Source organism: Mixophyes fleayi, chromosome 10, assembly GCF_038048845.1.
Source record: "Mixophyes fleayi isolate aMixFle1 chromosome 10, aMixFle1.hap1, whole genome shotgun sequence".
Taxonomy (NCBI): domain Eukaryota; kingdom Metazoa; phylum Chordata; class Amphibia; order Anura; family Limnodynastidae; genus Mixophyes; species Mixophyes fleayi.
In genome coordinates this window covers 90,342,873-90,361,053 of record NC_134411.1, presented here as the reverse complement: position 1 = coordinate 90,361,053, position 18,181 = coordinate 90,342,873, and the positions used below count along the sequence as shown (strand labels likewise).

Here is an 18,181-nt window from a genome sequence, read left to right as displayed (position 1 = left end):
CTCTTCCACTGTCGCACTCACCATGAACACCCAGAGTCCTGGCTATAGGGACTGGTCGAACAGTCCCCCAGAATTGGATTTGACCCACCTAAATCAGGACAGCTGGGAGTTATGGTTTACCATAGAGTAAAGCGGTTTCCGAAGTCCCAGCATGCCTTGGACAACAGCTAGAGGGCCTGGTGGTTTGGAGCATCAACGACAAATAATATTATATTTCACGTAACAAATATCACTGAGTGGAGTCAGTCATAAAACTGATAACAATTTAAATATATAAAAGGAAAAAAAAAAAGGAATGATTACAGAACACTGATAGTTCATAATTTGTTCTTTATTCTTTTAATTTGTTTATGTAGATTTGTTTAATATATGGCCAGTTCCCAAAATCTCATGGCGCTCCTGGAGCATGATCCATCTTCCTCGTTATTTTGTCAGAGGGGAGTGACACTAGCTCTTACACCAAGAATATTTTATAGTCCACGATAAAGACTACTGAGGCATTTTCTGTTTAACTGTCACAGTGGTGTTAATATTTCTCAAACTATACACTGAATAATTCATACAGACCATTCATGTGATGTCAATGATTGTTCCAACCCGAATGAGGACACTTAGGACACAAATAACTTGAATCATCTACAGCAGGGGTGTCCAACCTTTTAGCTTCCCTGGGCCACATTGGAAGATGACGAGTTGGTTTGTGCCACACATAAAATACACTAACACTAACGATAGCTGATCATTGAAAAAACCATAGAAAACATAGTTAACATATTAAACTTACTTGGAAATGAAGTTAGTAAGAGTTAGGAAACCTGTTGCAGAATCATGATTAAAGCAGTAGTCCCATTACCAGCTACAATTTAACTTACCTGCATCTGCCCCTTAGTGGGGTTCGGGGAATTAAATGCCAAAAACTTTTTTTCCTCTCTTTCTGCACCCATGAATCATTTTTTTTATTGACCAGTTTGAAATGGTCACGGATATAGGTAGCATCAGGAGGACTAATAGAAATCTACAGAGATTTAAAGATAGTGTGGCGGGAAAAATGGCTCATGGAGCAGCCTCCGATGAGGGTAACAGTGGGTGATATTTTCACCCTACTCAGCACTGCACATTTAAAATATTAAAAATACAATTATCTCTTAATATTTATATTAGATACATACAGAGAACACAGCTAGTTCATAATTGAATGGTGCAGAAAGTCCAAATTCAGAGTAACAACAATAAGATACTGGATAATCTTTCCCTGCTGCTGATCGCGCGGGTGACTCCTCTGTGCTGCGCTACGCAATGGATGTCGGGTGTGATGACATCACCCCCGACATTCACTGCGAGCGCCACACGGAGGAGGAGACCAGGGAGGGAGCCGGAGCGCCAGCTGACGCGACCGCAAGGTAAGTTTTTTTTTGGGGTTTTTTGCAGGATTTTTTTTTTCCAGCGCTGCCCCCTTGCCACAACCAAAACTCCTGCTGGGCCACATTTACAGGCGTGCTGGGCCGCATGCGGCCCGCGGGCCACGGGTTGGACAACCATGATCTACAGGTCTTCTGCTTCCAATACCAAATATCAATTACTTGTAAATATAGTTATGCTTGAATAGAGGATTCTACTCATTTACTGCATAGAATATCATTATAATTTCTGGTTTGACCCTACGATGGCATAACAACCCAAACTTGTACCCAAATTATTATTTTTTTTGTCAATGTTCTTCTCTACTGCATCTCAGCCTCACTTTTTCGTTCATTTCCTAAGGACTACCTGCAATCCGTACAATGCTCTTTGTTTTAAAGAAATATTGTGCAAAAGGTTAAAGAATACATATTGAAGATTCCAATACTTATATTTTTAAGTCAGTGGTCAGATAAAAACTCTCACAAGGTGTGTGTAGTCTTTAAAGACACCGACAGCTGAAAACATTCAATAATTTTCATCAAAAAAACATGACTGTTTCTCCAATCATTTTCCATAATTTGAGGTGCATCAGTGTGACAGACTGTGCAGATATCATACATTAATCAGACATAATTAGCACTTTGGGCTTTGGGTGACAATGATTTGATTTCTACCCTAGCAATAAAAGCCTTGCATGTCAGCATATAGATTCAGCATGTAAATTGATCATTTAACTATTGTTGCAGTGTATCCCCATGAGAAAGTATTTAGGACAAAACTATGGCTGCAAACGAAAGGGGGTAGAAACACCAGCAAGAGAGCCCTTAGTGAGTTTCATAGACAAAACAAAAAAAAAAGGAAATTAATTCAATAAAAGCTTTTAAGGACTATAATCAAATGTGCTATTAGCAAGAGAGATACAACTGATATTCTGTGTTTTTCTTTGTCTGCAGTCAAATTGGTTGCAAAAGTTCCAGAGAATCATTAAAACAAACTCAGTATTGAATAGATCAGGGTATAATTGTGATAGTCCCAGATTCATATTAAGATAAATGATTTATAGCAAAGCATATGTTTGTATGAATGCAGCAAACCCCAGCCTCCAACGGGGTTCGCAGATTTGTATAGTGTCTGGGTTTTCCTAGTAGCCGGGAGTCCTTTGACAAAGACAACACATTACTTCAATCACTAGACGGCATATGTTTGTGATGTTGCCGTAAGCCGTGGGGTTCTAATGAGTGTGATTGGCTATTTAGGACACAGGTGGCGTTTTACCTGCAAGCTCTCGAAGGCGGTAAACCTGGTTCTAATGATTCATTAAACCAGTTCAAGAAACTAGAAAGTTTCAGGGACAAAAAAAACCAGTGAATGTATCCATTAATATTCTATATGAATATTCATCCTTTGCAGTTATTACCAATTCAAAATGACCTTGTACTTGGAATGACCGGCTGGGAGCTCAAGAAGAGAGCAGAAAAAATATTTTCTAAGGATTTGATGAAGTATCTACAGAGAATATGTAAAATCCTCAAGACCTGGTTGTAATTAATTATTAAAGGTCCAACTTATGGGGAAGGATTGAAGTCACTACGCTAACTGCACACAACCCGTTTTACCAGTATGACCTCAGCATCTAGACATGCGTCTCCTTCCCTGAAACACGCGTCCGCCTGATCCAGTCACGCTACCGCGAATGGAACGTAGAGTTTCCACATGGCTAAAAGGTCTTTATGCTTGAACTCTTCCCTCTTGTTCTCATTACCTATAACCTTTGCTCACCAGCTAAACTGCTCACCTCCTTCTTGGGCTCTCTGCCCATTGGCTCATTATCATCATCATCATTATCATTTATTTATATAGCGCCACTAATTCCGCAGCTCTGTACAGAGAACTCATTCACATCAGTCCCTGGCCCATTGGAGCTTACAGTCTAAATTTACTAACTCAGACAAATACACAGACACACAGACAGACTAGGGTCAATATAATTGCAGCCAATTAACCTACCAGTATGTTTTTGAAATGTGGGAGCACCCGCAGGTAACCCACGCAAACACGGGGAGAACATACAAACTCCTCACAGATAAGGTCATGGTCGGGAATCGAACTCGTGCTAACCACTGAGCCACCGTGCTGCCCGGACTCCACTCCTCCATTGCCTTTGCACCTCTTTCGGTGGCTATGAACCTGTTAGTTGCGCCCACACTAATGGGCACAGGTTTCAGCCTGCGATTAATATACCCCTTGTAAACCAGTAGCTGTGTTGAGAGTTATAACGCTTTACTGTATTGTACTGTTATACCATGTACTGTCTTGTTGTTTGATCTCTGTACGGAACTGCGGACCTCATGCAGAGCCCTATAAATAAAGGTTATATAAGGGTTAATAATAAAAATAATAATAACCCTAAGTGATATGAATTCAGGATTACAATGAAGAGGTGATATGGAAGGATATCAGATCCTAGAGAGCGACTTGAATCCTGCATATGGCCCCAGGGCGATGTGTTGCCCAGCACAATTTGGAGTAACAATGGCAGTTCCACTTTGGAGAATACAAAGCTCACAGGATACGTTCCCCGTATTTGCTCTGAATCGTTGCTATGATTGCCTGAAGCCACAAAGGTTCACTTGTGACCCTTCACTAGTTTCACAGCGTCCTTCCTTATCCCTTCTATCTGAACTGTCCATGACCCCATTTCTTTTATTCTTCATTTATTACAATATTACGTATGTGCAGTTTGTATTTATACTTTGGTGTAACCAACTCTTCTTATTTTCCTCCCTTCACCTCTCTCTGTCTGTTACATAATCCTGACCTATTCCAGCTGAATTGATTCTACCATCGTGGGGACACAATGTAAACACTTCATTCTCCAATAAATACAGTGTTTGTATTGCACATTTACACGTTGATCAATACAGCTGCCAATAGAGCAATAAGACCCCAGATATTGCCCTATGTCTAAGTGGTTTCACAATTCTAGCTAATGCCTACATCCTGATAATGATTTTCCGCAGCTATTCAACATATCCTATCAGTCATCACAAATGACTAAATAGACAATTTTAGGTCAATACAGATATGCCGGACGTATTTCATGTAGCATGTGAGTATTGGATGTAATTTTTAGCTTAAGGAGGTTAAGTGTCTGTTAAATCTATCATTTATGTACTATTTGCAGTCATGTGATTCACCAACTGCAGAGAGAGGATGGCAAGGCTGGCAGAGGGGCATTCCCTGGACCAGAGGAGTCTGATAGGTGAATAGCACTGGGCATTCATCAATCACAGTGTCAGTATGTTATAGTGCACAAAACAAGGGTCCAGAGACATGTAAGTCCCGTCTTATAGAAATACATTTTTAGTATAGGCAACCATCCGAATGAGATCACATTGACGTAGTAGATGGGTATCCAGTTTCATCAAAATGTGCACTTAAAACCTCTAGAAGTTATATTATAGAAGTTACTCTACATAACAGTACTGGAGAGTTCACCATTTGTATGTTTTCAAGTATGTACAGGATAAGTTTCGTTTTGGTGCTAGAAGTGTGCACCTGCCCCCTCATACCTCCCAACTGTCCTGATTTTAGTGGAATAGTCCCAAATCACAGACCTCAATGGGGGCCGGGCTTCTGCAGAAATGGGTGGACCTCCACCTAAAAGTGGGTGTCCAGTGGCATATGGGCAGGGTTGGGAGGTACACTCTGATTTGTATATGACACTGTGTAGCGGAGACTAGTATGCCCTGTGCTTTGTGTAGTGATCACTAGAGAGCTGTCTGTATTGTATATAACTGGTCTCTCTATTGTATATTGGTCACTAAGACGTTCATTGTATTGTATAATGATCACCAGTATGCCCTCTGCATTGTATTAGTTACTACAATACGCTCTGTATTGAATAGTGATCACTAGAATGCTCAGCATGTACAGAGGTCACCAGAGCACCCTCCGCATTCTATATATTTCACTAGAATGCTCCTTTCATTTTATATCTATCAGCATGCGCTGGATTGTATAGAGACCGCTAGAATACGCTTTGCGTTGATTGGTCAGATGGGGCTGTATTGTGGCTCATTGTAACTATATGCAATAACAATTTTCCATATATCTGATTGACTGTGTAAAAGCACACCCCCAGTAGACAAACCAGGCCCACAAAGTTTTGGCAATGTCCATTTGTTTTAATGGGCAATCATTTAAATGAAGGAGGCGCCTGGGCCTCTTACTTGTGTTTGACCCCCAGGCTCAATATTCCCAGTCCTCTTTCTCTGATTCTTTTTAGCAGACATAGCTTGTAACGTATTGCTTGATATACCGTAGACCATATCTCCCAATATGAAAGTCTCCGTCAATGGGACAGGGGGCGTGGCCACATCATCATGAGTGTGTGACCACGCTCTTAGAGGCTGTAAAACACTAGTCTGCTCATTAGAATTCACCCTTCCCTCAATGTTCCCACCCACTGGGCGGGACAACGGGGCAGAGGGCGTGGCCACATCATGATGGGTGTGTGACCACACCCTTAGAGGCTGTAAAACACTAGGCTGCTCATTAGAATTCACCCTTCCCTCAATGTTCCCACCCGCTGGGCGGGACAACGGGACAGTTCCCTAAAATCAGGACTGTCCGGATTAAATCAGAAGGGTTGGGAGATATGAAAGACATGTCTTTATTCCATATTCCACTGTTACAGGTATTTTAGAACCTGAAGAGGTTAAGTTATATGTTTTTGTAATTGCAAATTCAAAGCAACATTGTTATAAACAGCTACCTTACCAAAATACTAGTATCTTTTTTCTTAATATAATAGACTTGTGGAAAATGATGGCAGAAAGTGCTTCCTGTTTTTTTTCCCCCCCTCGTTTCATCTCCCCGAGGAATATGTGGGGGGGACCTTGTGTCAAAACCCCTCACTTTGAAACAATAAATTAATAACAGCTAAAATCTTCCCGGAGCTGACCAACTCTAGCATAAGTAATTCAAGAGGCTGAGAGATGCCATATAAATTTGATTACTATAAAAGATGAGAATATGTTTGTTTCCTTTGAGATTTCACAAAAAGGGGTCAAAAACAAAACAGCTCTGGAAAAAAAAAGAAAAGAAAAGCGAAACAATTTCATTTCACTGCAATTGAAGGCGAAAATTCAAAAGCAATTTCACAGGAACATTTTATCACAATTTTATACACTCATTTCCTGCACAGGGGCGCAAATCACTAATTTCTGGGGGGGTTGGGGGTGGTAAGGAATAAAATAAATGGGTTTATGGAGGAACGAGAGTGACTAAAAGAGGAAGGAAGATAGAGAAAACTAATATAAAGGTCAGATATATAAAAAAAAAAAGACAATACAAAGGAAATGTTGGAGACGAGGAAAGGAAAAGGGATTTTAAGGGGGACCAGCAGTAGGGAGCTACTGACAATTCCTTCCTTCATACATAAATACATATATTTTTAAGGCAGAGGGGTTTTATGGTTTTTTTTTCCTGCTGAACCTACTGCTGAGACTATAATTTGCTAAAAGCTGCTACAGACGTACTCCAAAGCTCAGCGGGGTCCTCTGTTTCTCATTTTAACTCCTTTTTTCCCTCCTCCCCAGACAGTCCAGATTTCACCCCCTTTCATCACTCATCCCGCATCAGTAAAAAGGCCGTCTGATTAGCGTCTCATCAAACAGTGTTCTCTTAACACACAGGACGGTGCAGAGCACCTCATCTCCAGGAAACAATACAGTATACGGTACAATATCACACTCCTGCTACCTGGCCCCGTGCAGACACCCTGCAGCATCTGAGAAGGGCTCACGGCTCTGTCTCTCCTCTTTGTTACAGGGTTTTCGCATGTTGTCGTCTGCCCTGTTCATGCGCCCACAAGTACAGTTATGTTCTCCTACATCCTGTTAATTTGTCAGATATCAATGTATGGAAAGGTGACTCAATTTTCATAGCATCAACCCTGACATTTGAAACTGAAAAACAATTGATGTATTGACATTTGGTATTTAATATTAGTATAGATAGATAGATAGATAGATAGATAGATAGATAGACAGTGGTTATTAATATATATATATATATATATATATATATATATACATACAAGTTAACCCGTGCATGATACTCATGCATTCTAGTCAAATCAAGCTACTTAAGGTGTTAAAAAGGTTCTTGTCATGCATTTGGGCCATAGCCCAGGCCTCAACCACCAACCACTCCCCACTGTCACCCCCGGCAACCACCAACCACTCCCCACTGTCACTCCCGGCAACCACCAACCACTCCCCACTGTCACTTCTCCTTCAAGAAATATATATATATTTTTTTAAAATCTTTATAAACACTTTTAACAATTAACAAATTAAATTAACAAATTAAAAACATCTTAGTATACCAAATTTCAGCCCTTTCTGATTTTTTTTCCCACACACACTAAGAATTTAGTAGGTCAGTGTATAACTCCGCCCAGCAGGTGGCGCTGCAGCTTGGTTTTATTTTTTCCACACACACACACACACACACAGACAGACTAACACACGCCACTAGACATTTATATATTAGATTTATTTATTTTAATAACCACCACGCTCCTTTTCACTCCTTTGCAGCAGGTTGCTATGTTAGCAGGGAGCACTGGTGGATCCAGGGGGAGGTGATCTGGGCAATCGCTCCCCCCCCTCTAGTAGCAACCTTCATGCCATTAAATTGTGGACGAGAGGTCCGATCATCAGGAAGGAGTGTGCAGGGCTAACCAATCAGAGTGAAGGAGGGGTGTGGCTATGCAAACCCTCCCTCTCTAAAAAAAAAAGGCTAGGCCCGCCCCTGGGAAGGAGATTCTTCTCTAACACACCAAGCAGTCAATGACTGACAACTTTACAGACTTGCTTTGCAGAAATGCCCAGGGTGGATTGGTTAATACATACCCAGGGGTGGAGCCTGAAATATCACAGCAGCTCAAATGACTGCATTCTCAGCTTTTTAACCTATGTCAGAACCCATAAGGACATTGCTCTATATATATATATATATATATATATATATATATATATATATATATATATATATGAGAGGAGCTTCAATTAGGAAGTAATAGTTGACCTTTTTCTGAAAGAGCTGCCGAAGTATATCAGAATAACATTGAATTACTTCATGGTTGATATCTGAACATTTTAATTTTGGGGGTTTAGTGGCCCTTTAAAGGTGAAATATATACTAGATTTCAGATGGTTTATTTTTCCCTAAACTTTCATTAAAATGGATGATATTTTTCTCCAGTACTTATTACCATGCAGGTTGGCATTAATATTTACTGATGGCAAATTCCATATTGATGGGTCTGCTTATATAAAGTAATAATCTATAGATGTAATGCCACACTCCATGGCATTACCAACCAATAAACTTTAAACAAATGACAGTCCCATGTCCAAAATATACAGCCTCATCATACCACCTTATAGCTTCATAATGCCAAGATGCAGCCTTATAATGGCACCAATGTGCCCCTGTAATGCCACCACACACCCAAGTCCATACAGTAATCAACCTTCTTTGACTCCACAATGCAGTTGCCTCTCAGAGACTGCTCTTCCTACAGTGAACACCAGCCAATTGGTGATGGTCATATGATGGGAGCTTCAGGGGTTTGCAGTGGTCTTACTGGTTTCTTGTCCATTGTACAATGCCCAAGGTGTAGCATATTTGCCCCTCCTGGGATCCTAAATTTCTTACACTTACTCCCCACCACCTACCAGTATCAGGAAGGGCAGACTGTAACTTTCTGTGTAGAGGTGTTGATTTTAATTTGTTGAAGGGGTCATACATTGGTTGTTCCTTCCTAATAACAGTGGAGTTTGTATATTCTCCCTGTGTTTGCGTGGGTTTCCTCCGGGTGCTCCGGTTTCCTCCCACACTCCAAAAACATACTGGTAGGTTAATTGGCTGCTAACAAATTGACCCTAGTCTGTCTGTCTGTGTGTATATTAGGGAATTTAGACTGTAAGCTACAATGGGGCAGGGACTGATGTGAGTGAGTTCTCTGTACAGCGCTGCGGAATTAGTGGCGCTATATAAATAAATGGAAAAAGATTCAACCTCACCGACCAAAGGACTTATAGACATTGTTAGGGGACCTCATACTTCAGGGTTCCCTCAAATTTGGCATAGGCTAGATAACACAGAAGGGTGATCACAGGAAGCCTAGGGGGCAGGCTATTCTGTCATTCATTTATATTACTTACAAATGCAGTCATTCAGGCCCCTTTAATGTGATCATGGAACGGTCACCCCTCTGTTTGTTGATGTTAGTATTTCACGTTCACATCACACAACATTTCAGTGTCATGGTATGTGAGAGTGGGACGTTGAGGTCCGCTTAAGGTCACTAAGCCTTCTACTTCTCACCCCTATATCTAATAAAAGCACACCCATATTTATTTTAGAAAAAACAGATCACAGTAAAGCTGTACTACCACCTAAAATGTTAAAAAAATCCTTATAAAATGGTTCTTCCAAGAGTCCCTGGAACCAACTTGTATTTTTGTGAGATGAATTACAGAAGGGGGGTAATTAGCTCTTAGTTAGTAGTGGAACTTTAATTTACAGTATAAACTGCATAATATATGCTAAGGATACTGAAATTAAGAACATTTCGCACCTGATGGGCAGCAGCCAGGGCCGGACTGGCCATCTGGCACTTCTGGCAAATGCCAGAAGGGCCGATGGCTAAATGGGCCGGGGCAAGCAGTGTTTAAAAAAAAAAAAAAAGTACTTTTTTTTTCACCAGCAGGTGGCGCACCCGCAATCGCGCATGCTCCCGCGAGTGGGGTGGGGGGGAGAGAGTTACAGAGGGCACGGTCCAGGAACTGGGCACCAATTTTAAAAAGTGAAGGAGCCGGCGTTCCAGTGCCAAGTACATGGCAGGGTGGAGCTATATGCTGCTGAGGACCTGCAGTGTCTGAAGGAGGAGGCCTGGAGCATACAACAGGTAAGGTAACTTAAAAAAAAAAAAGGACTTTAATATACTGCACAAAAACCATCTGGAAATGGCATTCTTTTTATATCTGAGCAGACACTAAGGCATAGTAGCATTAGCTCATTTTTATAATGGTTATTTAGCACTGAACTATTGAGATATTGAAATACACAGTTATATCTATTTTGCTTTACTTCGGAATAAACTTGTTATTGATATTGATTATTGTGAAGTTATTGGTCTCCGGTATTTAAAGCTGTATATGATCTGTATAATCCGTCAGGGTTGTTTGTAAGCTGGGGTTAGTGATAGTCTTACAATGTTGGTGTTAGAGCTGCACTACCTCCCAGGGCTGCTATATGGATATTTTTGTTTCTGGGGCTCTGCCAGTTCTGTAAAACACACTAGATGCTGAAGGCACAGTCAGTCAGGGTGACCACATAGCTGGCACCAGCAGGACCACCTCCATTCCTCTGCCCAAAGGATTGCACAATGCCATATATAGACAGTGCACGGCCTTATTGTATACATACGATGTGCACCCTCTAACCCCACCTCTATGCCCTTTGTGTTTGTGTCTCTTTGTCTTCGCATTGTGGGTGTCTGTCCTTTCCTTCGTCCCCTTTATGTGTCTGTCTCTCTTTGCCCCTATTATCACATGTGTCTCCTCACCTTTTTCTACCATTTCCCAGTATCTATTTTTCCCCTGTACAACCATGTCCAATGTCACCTCTCACTCCCGCCTACAAGGCTTCTCTTGTGCTGCTCCCCTCTTATGGAATTCCTTACTACGCTCAATCCAGCTTTCCCACAGCCTTCAAATCTTTAGACACTCTCTGAAAACCTATCTTTTTTTTTAGAGGTGACCTTATCCTCGAAAACACTATTCACACTAATGCACCCTCACAACTGTCATAAGCTCCAATCTGAACAACACTCGCTCCTCTTGTTCCTCTCTAATGAGCAGGGTCCCCCATACCCTTTGTTTTCAAGTCTTCAATTATTTAGTCTGCCTAGTATGTCCCTGTTTTATGAATGTACTATTTTCCCTACTGTATGGCTCTGTGGAGCACTGTGGTGCCTTAGAAATCTACGATAATAAATAATAATATTGATGCCATCTAACTGAACCTGAACCTCAAAATTCTGATTTTAATAATTTTTGATAAGCGACTGAATGGTAAATTTTTTCTACATTGTGTATTAATTTAGTAACTCTCTCTTTTGTGAATTATGATACTATGCTCTTAATTTTAGACCATAGTGCCCCCTGTCTTAAGTGCCCCAGGCCCCCCAAAGCCTTAATCCAACTCTGGGGGGAGCTGTCCACGGACAGTGTGTGGTGACAGCGAATGTCATTATATACTGTCCAGCAGCCTGCAGAGCAGGCCTGGGGCTCCAAATCTCACGAGACTAAGAGCTTACCTGCTCACTCTGCAAGGCGTTCTGTTTTACTCTGGTGTCAGCTGCATAGGTAAGTACAGCCGGCTGGGGGGGTGTCATAATGTGTCTCGGGGGGTTATAATATGTCTTGTGTGGCATGATAATGTGCCTTGGGGGTGGCATGATAATGTGACTGGGTGGTAGCCTGATTTGTCTGCGGGGTGGCATGGTGTGATTTGTCTGGGGGAGGTATTGTGGTGTGATGGGTGATGTGGCAGGGGGTAGCGTGATGCAGGATGTGGCGTGATGTGTCTGAGGGGTGGCGTTATGTAGCTGGTGATAAATGTAATATTTTATTATAATGTATGTATTTTCTACTGTGTGATCTGTGTCATGTGCGATGTTCACTTATTGCTCGGTTTTCCATATATACATTTTCCAACAGGTCCCAACATTCCAGGATCTATGCAAGAATTCTGTACCAGGTTGTGAAAGCTGCAATAACCGGTAGGTGACAGTAACACCATTTTAATACATAATGGGGGAATTCAATTAGCTGCAAAGTGAACATCCGCGAGACACTTTGCGGCTGAAATTTGACAGAAATCACTGTTCATTTTTCCTCTCAAGGAAAAATAAGCAGAGATTTCTACTGTAATTGCCAGCAATGTGGGCTGCGCGATACCCGTGTATCACATCACCAGCAATTGAGTCTCCCCCAATTTGTTATGCCACGCCACATATTGACCACGCCCCCAACATTATGCGACCACACCCCTTCACCGACGCCGCTGCGCGTCGGTATACATCTCTCTTCCTGTGCACCTGTGGGGGTGGGGGAGGGCAAAATTCCACTGTACCCCAGCCCCAAATTTCTCTTGCCAGTCCTGCGCATACTATTATCTGATACTGGTGCACCCTATTCTGCAAATAGAGAGTCAAGCTGCACGTAATACATTAATATCTCACGGGACACCATATAACAATGAGCTTTGCAGAATGTACTGTAATTGTTATTAATCTGGAACAGAGCTGGGCCTGTGTGCTTTAAATGCCAGGGCTGATTTTTAGTCCCATTCCGGCCCTGGCAGCAGCATACAGTATATGAAGTTGTTATATCCTGGTTCCATGTGAAATGGTGCTATCATTCTTTCCCTACCAATAGATATGTGTCATACTAAAATATGTTATATTTTGTTCTTTAAAATGCATATTTCAGGCTATTGACTCTGAAAATTTCCTGCTTAGTTATCGAAAACTTAAGGTACAGAGACCAAAAAATAACTTAAAATCATTGTTTTTGAAATGTCTGGCATAAAATGTCACCATGGCAACCTGGCTGCACGGAACTCTGGGAAAGCAGCCATTTTGTCTTCTTGGATAATTAATATTGCAGCAGCTCATATTTTCTCCAATAAAGTCAGGGATAGAAATAGTCACTAGTCTCTTACTTTCCTGTGATCATTAAAAGAGGCTATCTCTCACCATCTCGTATATAATGATGTTATAAATATCAAAGTATTACCTTTCCATTGGCGTATCAGGAAAAACCTGGGACTTATCAATGCGCACCTACCATAATGACCGTCCCACCATCGTTAATTGTTAATCTCGCTAATAGATAACCTTTTAAATTATTCCTCTAAATTGGTCCTGTGAGAATTCCTCTTGCAGCTGACATCACACTAATCTGTGCATATAACCTGAGTATCACGCACTCATTACAGCAGGATGACTTGATATGTAGTTGAATATTCCTGCAGAACATTAGGACAGGACTATCTCCCCTGCACATTATAACTCATCTCTGCTTTCTGATTAGGGTTATCTAAACGTCCAATATAATTTTCCCCAACATAGAATAGACAGTACAGATAAATGGGACCTTAATTAATATCGTTTTCACTCCTTATAGGGAATGTCCATCTGTAATATGAGTTACAAAACTGTGCCAGAAGTGCTTTTCATAATAGAAGTATGTACCCTTCTTTACATCTGTTCCCATTAATAACTACATGGCTGGGAATTAATTTGAAAAGGTTTCCCAATGGCTGTCAGATAGAGCCTCGTCCAAGTGGCTATGGATGCCCACCACACTTGGCCTATCACTGACTGACAGTTGTCTGGTACTGTTACATATAGCTGATCACCTGCATTGTACCACTTCTCTTGTTTGCTGAATATAATAAGGAACTGTAATGGGTACGATACCCGCACCAAAGACGACCTCAGCTTCCACCACAACATGGGCGAGTGCTTTTAACTGCTTGCTCACTCGGTGAACGACCCTGCTAGCTCAGGGGTGGGTTCCAAAACCAGCCTAGACCAGTGGATTCCAAACTTTTTCAGTTCAAGGGACCCTTAGGGTCTCCAAATTTTTTTTCAATGCACCCCTAAGCCAAAATAATTACCAAGTAGTACACAACAGCACAACATTTTTTTTTTGTCGGATGCAAATTTTATACCCAGCAGCTGGATTTGCGCCAAAATCTTAATCAGCCCCTAAGACTCACTTCAACCGATTTGTTACCAAGGTGGAGAATGCTAAAAATGCGAAGGTCCTTGGGATATCAAAGCAGAAACTCATCATGATTGAGAGATGAAGGAGTCACAATAGACTCACTGTGATGCTCACAGACAGCATTTAACGAGTACCAAAAGTGAGTGACTTAGTAAACTGTGCTCTGCTAAAGCCAACGGGCCTGGGAGTCGTGAAACGTATCCACCAAAGATTATTTAATACACTTTTCAAGCACCCAGTGGGCAATAAATTGGAGACTTAGGGCCTGAACGCAACTTGCCTTTAAAAAAAAAAAAAAGCACTTAACGTGCATGTCCGTACACCCGTATTCACATACAAGCAGGTCTCTACATACACATCCATTTAAATCTGGTATAAGTACACTCCAAAAAAAAAGCAAGAAAAAAAAGCGAAGGCTGCTGCGCATGCGCGGGCACTGTACTATCCAGCAGCCGCGGCGCTGTCAAAGAAGCGTCCGCGGCAGTGCTGTATACACCGCCGCGGCTGCTGGATAGTACAGGGGCACTTCTTTACCTGCGCCACTGCTCTGGTGCATGTAAAGAAGTGCCCAGACGAACATAGTGCAGGATATGCACATACTTGTGCATATATAAAGTCCCATAAGAACGTATGCAAAAAAATATTTTAGAAAATAAATTTGGAACTCTTAATACTATGACTATAATCATTAATAAAATATATATATTTTATTAAATATATATTTTTTTACATGAAATACGTAAATCAAGATGTTCTTAATATGTGCTGTGCATAAAATGCTTTTTTATAGTGTCTGTTATTTGCAAACACATGTTGTGGCATACATACGTGTAGTCATCGCTATCAGTCGGCACTCACACCTGCCCTGTAGCTGGTGCAAACGATACGGCTAAACAACACGTACGTACGAGATGCCCTGAACGTGAATCAGCCAGATCTGTGTAGCACGATCTCGGCACGCCACGTCTGTCTCCCTTTTCCACCCTTTCTGTCACAAGCACTTGTAAGCGTCAGTTGCGTTCGGACATAAATTGCCTACAATTGCCTTCACTGGTGTCAGTCCCGCTCTGGCGCGTGTGGAGCTTTTTCACACAAGATACGGCGGCGCAAATAGACTTATGTTCGAAGATGAATCAGGGCCTTTTTCTCTAAGGGCCTCATTTAGACAATAAAGGTACAGTTTTTTGCAAATTGGCAAAATCATACTGCACTGCAGGGGGGTCAATTTAAAACTTTGCGGACAGATTTAAAGTTGGGTGGGCCGTATCCTAGCTCAAATCTAATTTTGCAGTGTAAATATAAAGCTATCTGTTTGCTTGAGTGATACATGCAAAAGAAGCCAGTATTCCCCCTGCATGCAAACAAAAAGTGTTTACTGTACATGGGAACATAGGTTCCCCAGGGGACAGTGGCGGTATAAGCAGGGGCGGACCGAGACCTCGACTTTATTTTTAGGGGGGGCGAACTAGCATAGTCACAGCCCCTCCTTCATTCTGATTGGCTGGTCCCGGTTGACCCAGCCCTAGTGCCGACTTGACCCCACCCCTCCTCTGTTTTGATTGGCGCCTTGGTAGATAGAGATTATAATAGATAAGTTACTAAGGATAGAGGCTGAATCATTTCATTGGTTTTATTAACTCTGTCCATGGGTGTAAGCAGGAGTCCAATTCGGTCGGCCTTAATATGCAATCATAAACATTAACATGTAAACAATGTCTTTTCCAGTGTAGTACCAATACGGAATAAATTCACAATAAAAAACTTTGTTTAGCTCACATATAAAGATAGAAATAACTCTAAACAGTGCAAACAATCATCTATGTGACAGCAGAATATAGATAAACCTCTGAACACAGTATTTAAACTTGGTTTGCCTGTAACTTGCTGGAAATGTATTACCTAGGCAGCACTGCTGAGTCCCACAAGGGACTCAGTCAGACTTCCTGACTGAGTCAGGCAGCATAACCTATAGCTAACTATCTATATATAATCGGGGCATACTCCCGAATTTTGGGGAGTCCTCACGGACTCCTGGAAGAGTAGGCAAACCTCCCGCATTTGCCGAAATTCAAGGCAGTGAATGGAGGGGGCGGAGCTTATGCCATTAAGCCCTGCCCCCTCCATTCAATGCTGTGAATTTCGGATCTTTATAGTGGGGACGGGGCTATGGTGACACGACAATGTCACCACGCCCCCCTCCCATCCCATGAGGGAATCTTACAAACTTACAATGTTACAGCGCTGTTAGCAAAGATGCCTATGGTGCACACATGGGACTTGCTCTATACAGTATCCTTACTAGTTCTCTGCTCTGTCTATGTAGAATAGGGGCTGCTCACAGCTGAGGTGAAGTGCAAATATGTGAATAAAAATAAATAAATAGATGTTTTACTTCTCACCCCTGCAGACTGTGCTGGGAGCAGTAGTTCTTCCTCTCTTAATCATCAGTCACAATGGCCTTGTAGAAACTTGTGGGTGTCAGACACCAGTGAGTCCTCTTTACTGAGGTGACTCTGTTTCCAACTTATTGCTCTCTTTTCTGTCTCTAGCACTTGTTAGACTGTCTCCTCACCTCTCTTCTGATCACCATCCTCACAGCTTCAAATGTTTGTTTTTCCTCTCAGTGCATTCTGGGGAATCTTGTTACTATAAAGACTCACCCAAAATGGCCACCAGATCTTCATATGGGCTACTTAAAGATGGCCACCATCAGCTCCACCAAGGAACTAACAGTCTGAATGATAGGTGAGTGTGACTGTGCATCAGCAGGGTATCACATATGCTTGTGCTGTTGGGGGGGGAGGGGGGCTACCTTGGGCTGGGTCACTGGGCCACCCAAATTTTGTTTTCCTTTAAAATGTTCCTAATAGGCTGCTGAGTCGAGTATTGACCCCCAGGCTACAAATTTGCCAGCCCTCCCCTGCTTATAAAGCTTCCTCAGTGCCGCTACCCACTTAAGTAATCCCATATTTGCTAACTCTCCCTGAATGTCAGGGAGACTCCCTGAAATAGGGGTGATCTCCCTCACTCCCTGAAGAGTCTGACATTCTCCCTGATGCTGAGCCAGTACAAGACGTGGTTGGCTTCACCATCAGTGTCATGATGACACAGTTCAGAAATTGTGTCCGATGTCCATATATTGATGCCTATGGAGGTGGCCATTTTCATGGAGACCAAGATTTAATCAAAGACTGACAGGTAAGACAACATGACTTCAGTAATGGAGACAGAAATGTAAAAAACACTTCAGTCTGTAGAGATTCATTTCTTTAACGCATAGTTGCCTACCCACCCGGAATGTCCGGGAGACTCCTGCATTTCTGGGAGATCTCTCAGTTTTTACAATACTCCCAAATGCTGTACACCAAATCATACAATTTTAAACATGTTGCTTATAAGGGCGATCTTTACATATGTGTGTGTTTGTCTACACTCTAAGGCTGGGTGCACACTACGGGGATGAGTCATTAAGGAGAGCAAGGCAAAAAAGGGTGTAAATTTGATCCTGCACAAACCATGTTACAATGCAAGGGATGGAAATTAGTTTATTATTTTACACATAAGTTAAATACTGGTTGTTTTTTCATGAAGCACACAAATAATTGATAGTTTTATTTTTACACTGAAATTTAAAGTTGATCTAGGACATGACCTATCCCAACTATAAATTTGTCCCCGCATTTTAAATTTACCTCCCCCTCCAATGAAACATGGTTTTGCCCAGGTGCAAAGTTACGTCTTTTTTTTGCTTTGCTCTCCTTAATGACAGTATACGCACTCGCGACCAGCGGCGTAGGCAGATCTCCATTGAGTTTACAGTCACGATCTTTTCAGCCGATGTTTGTGACAGATGGAGAGCACAGGTCTGCAGGTAAATGGTGTAAAACGTTTCTAGTGTGTAC

General features: G+C 41.8%; 1 protein-coding gene across 1 annotated transcript in view; it reads right to left on the bottom strand.

Moving 5' to 3' along the window:
* The window catches only part of ZFHX3 (zinc finger homeobox 3), a 381,355-nt gene extending 364,491 nt beyond the window's left edge, over positions 1 to 16,864 (bottom strand). The window contains exon 1 of the mRNA XM_075189119.1: positions 16,679 to 16,864. The gene's annotated coding sequence lies outside the window, so the exon portion shown is untranslated. The remainder of the gene's footprint in view (positions 1 to 16,678) is intronic.
* Between the last annotated feature and the right edge of the window lie 1,317 nt (positions 16,865 to 18,181).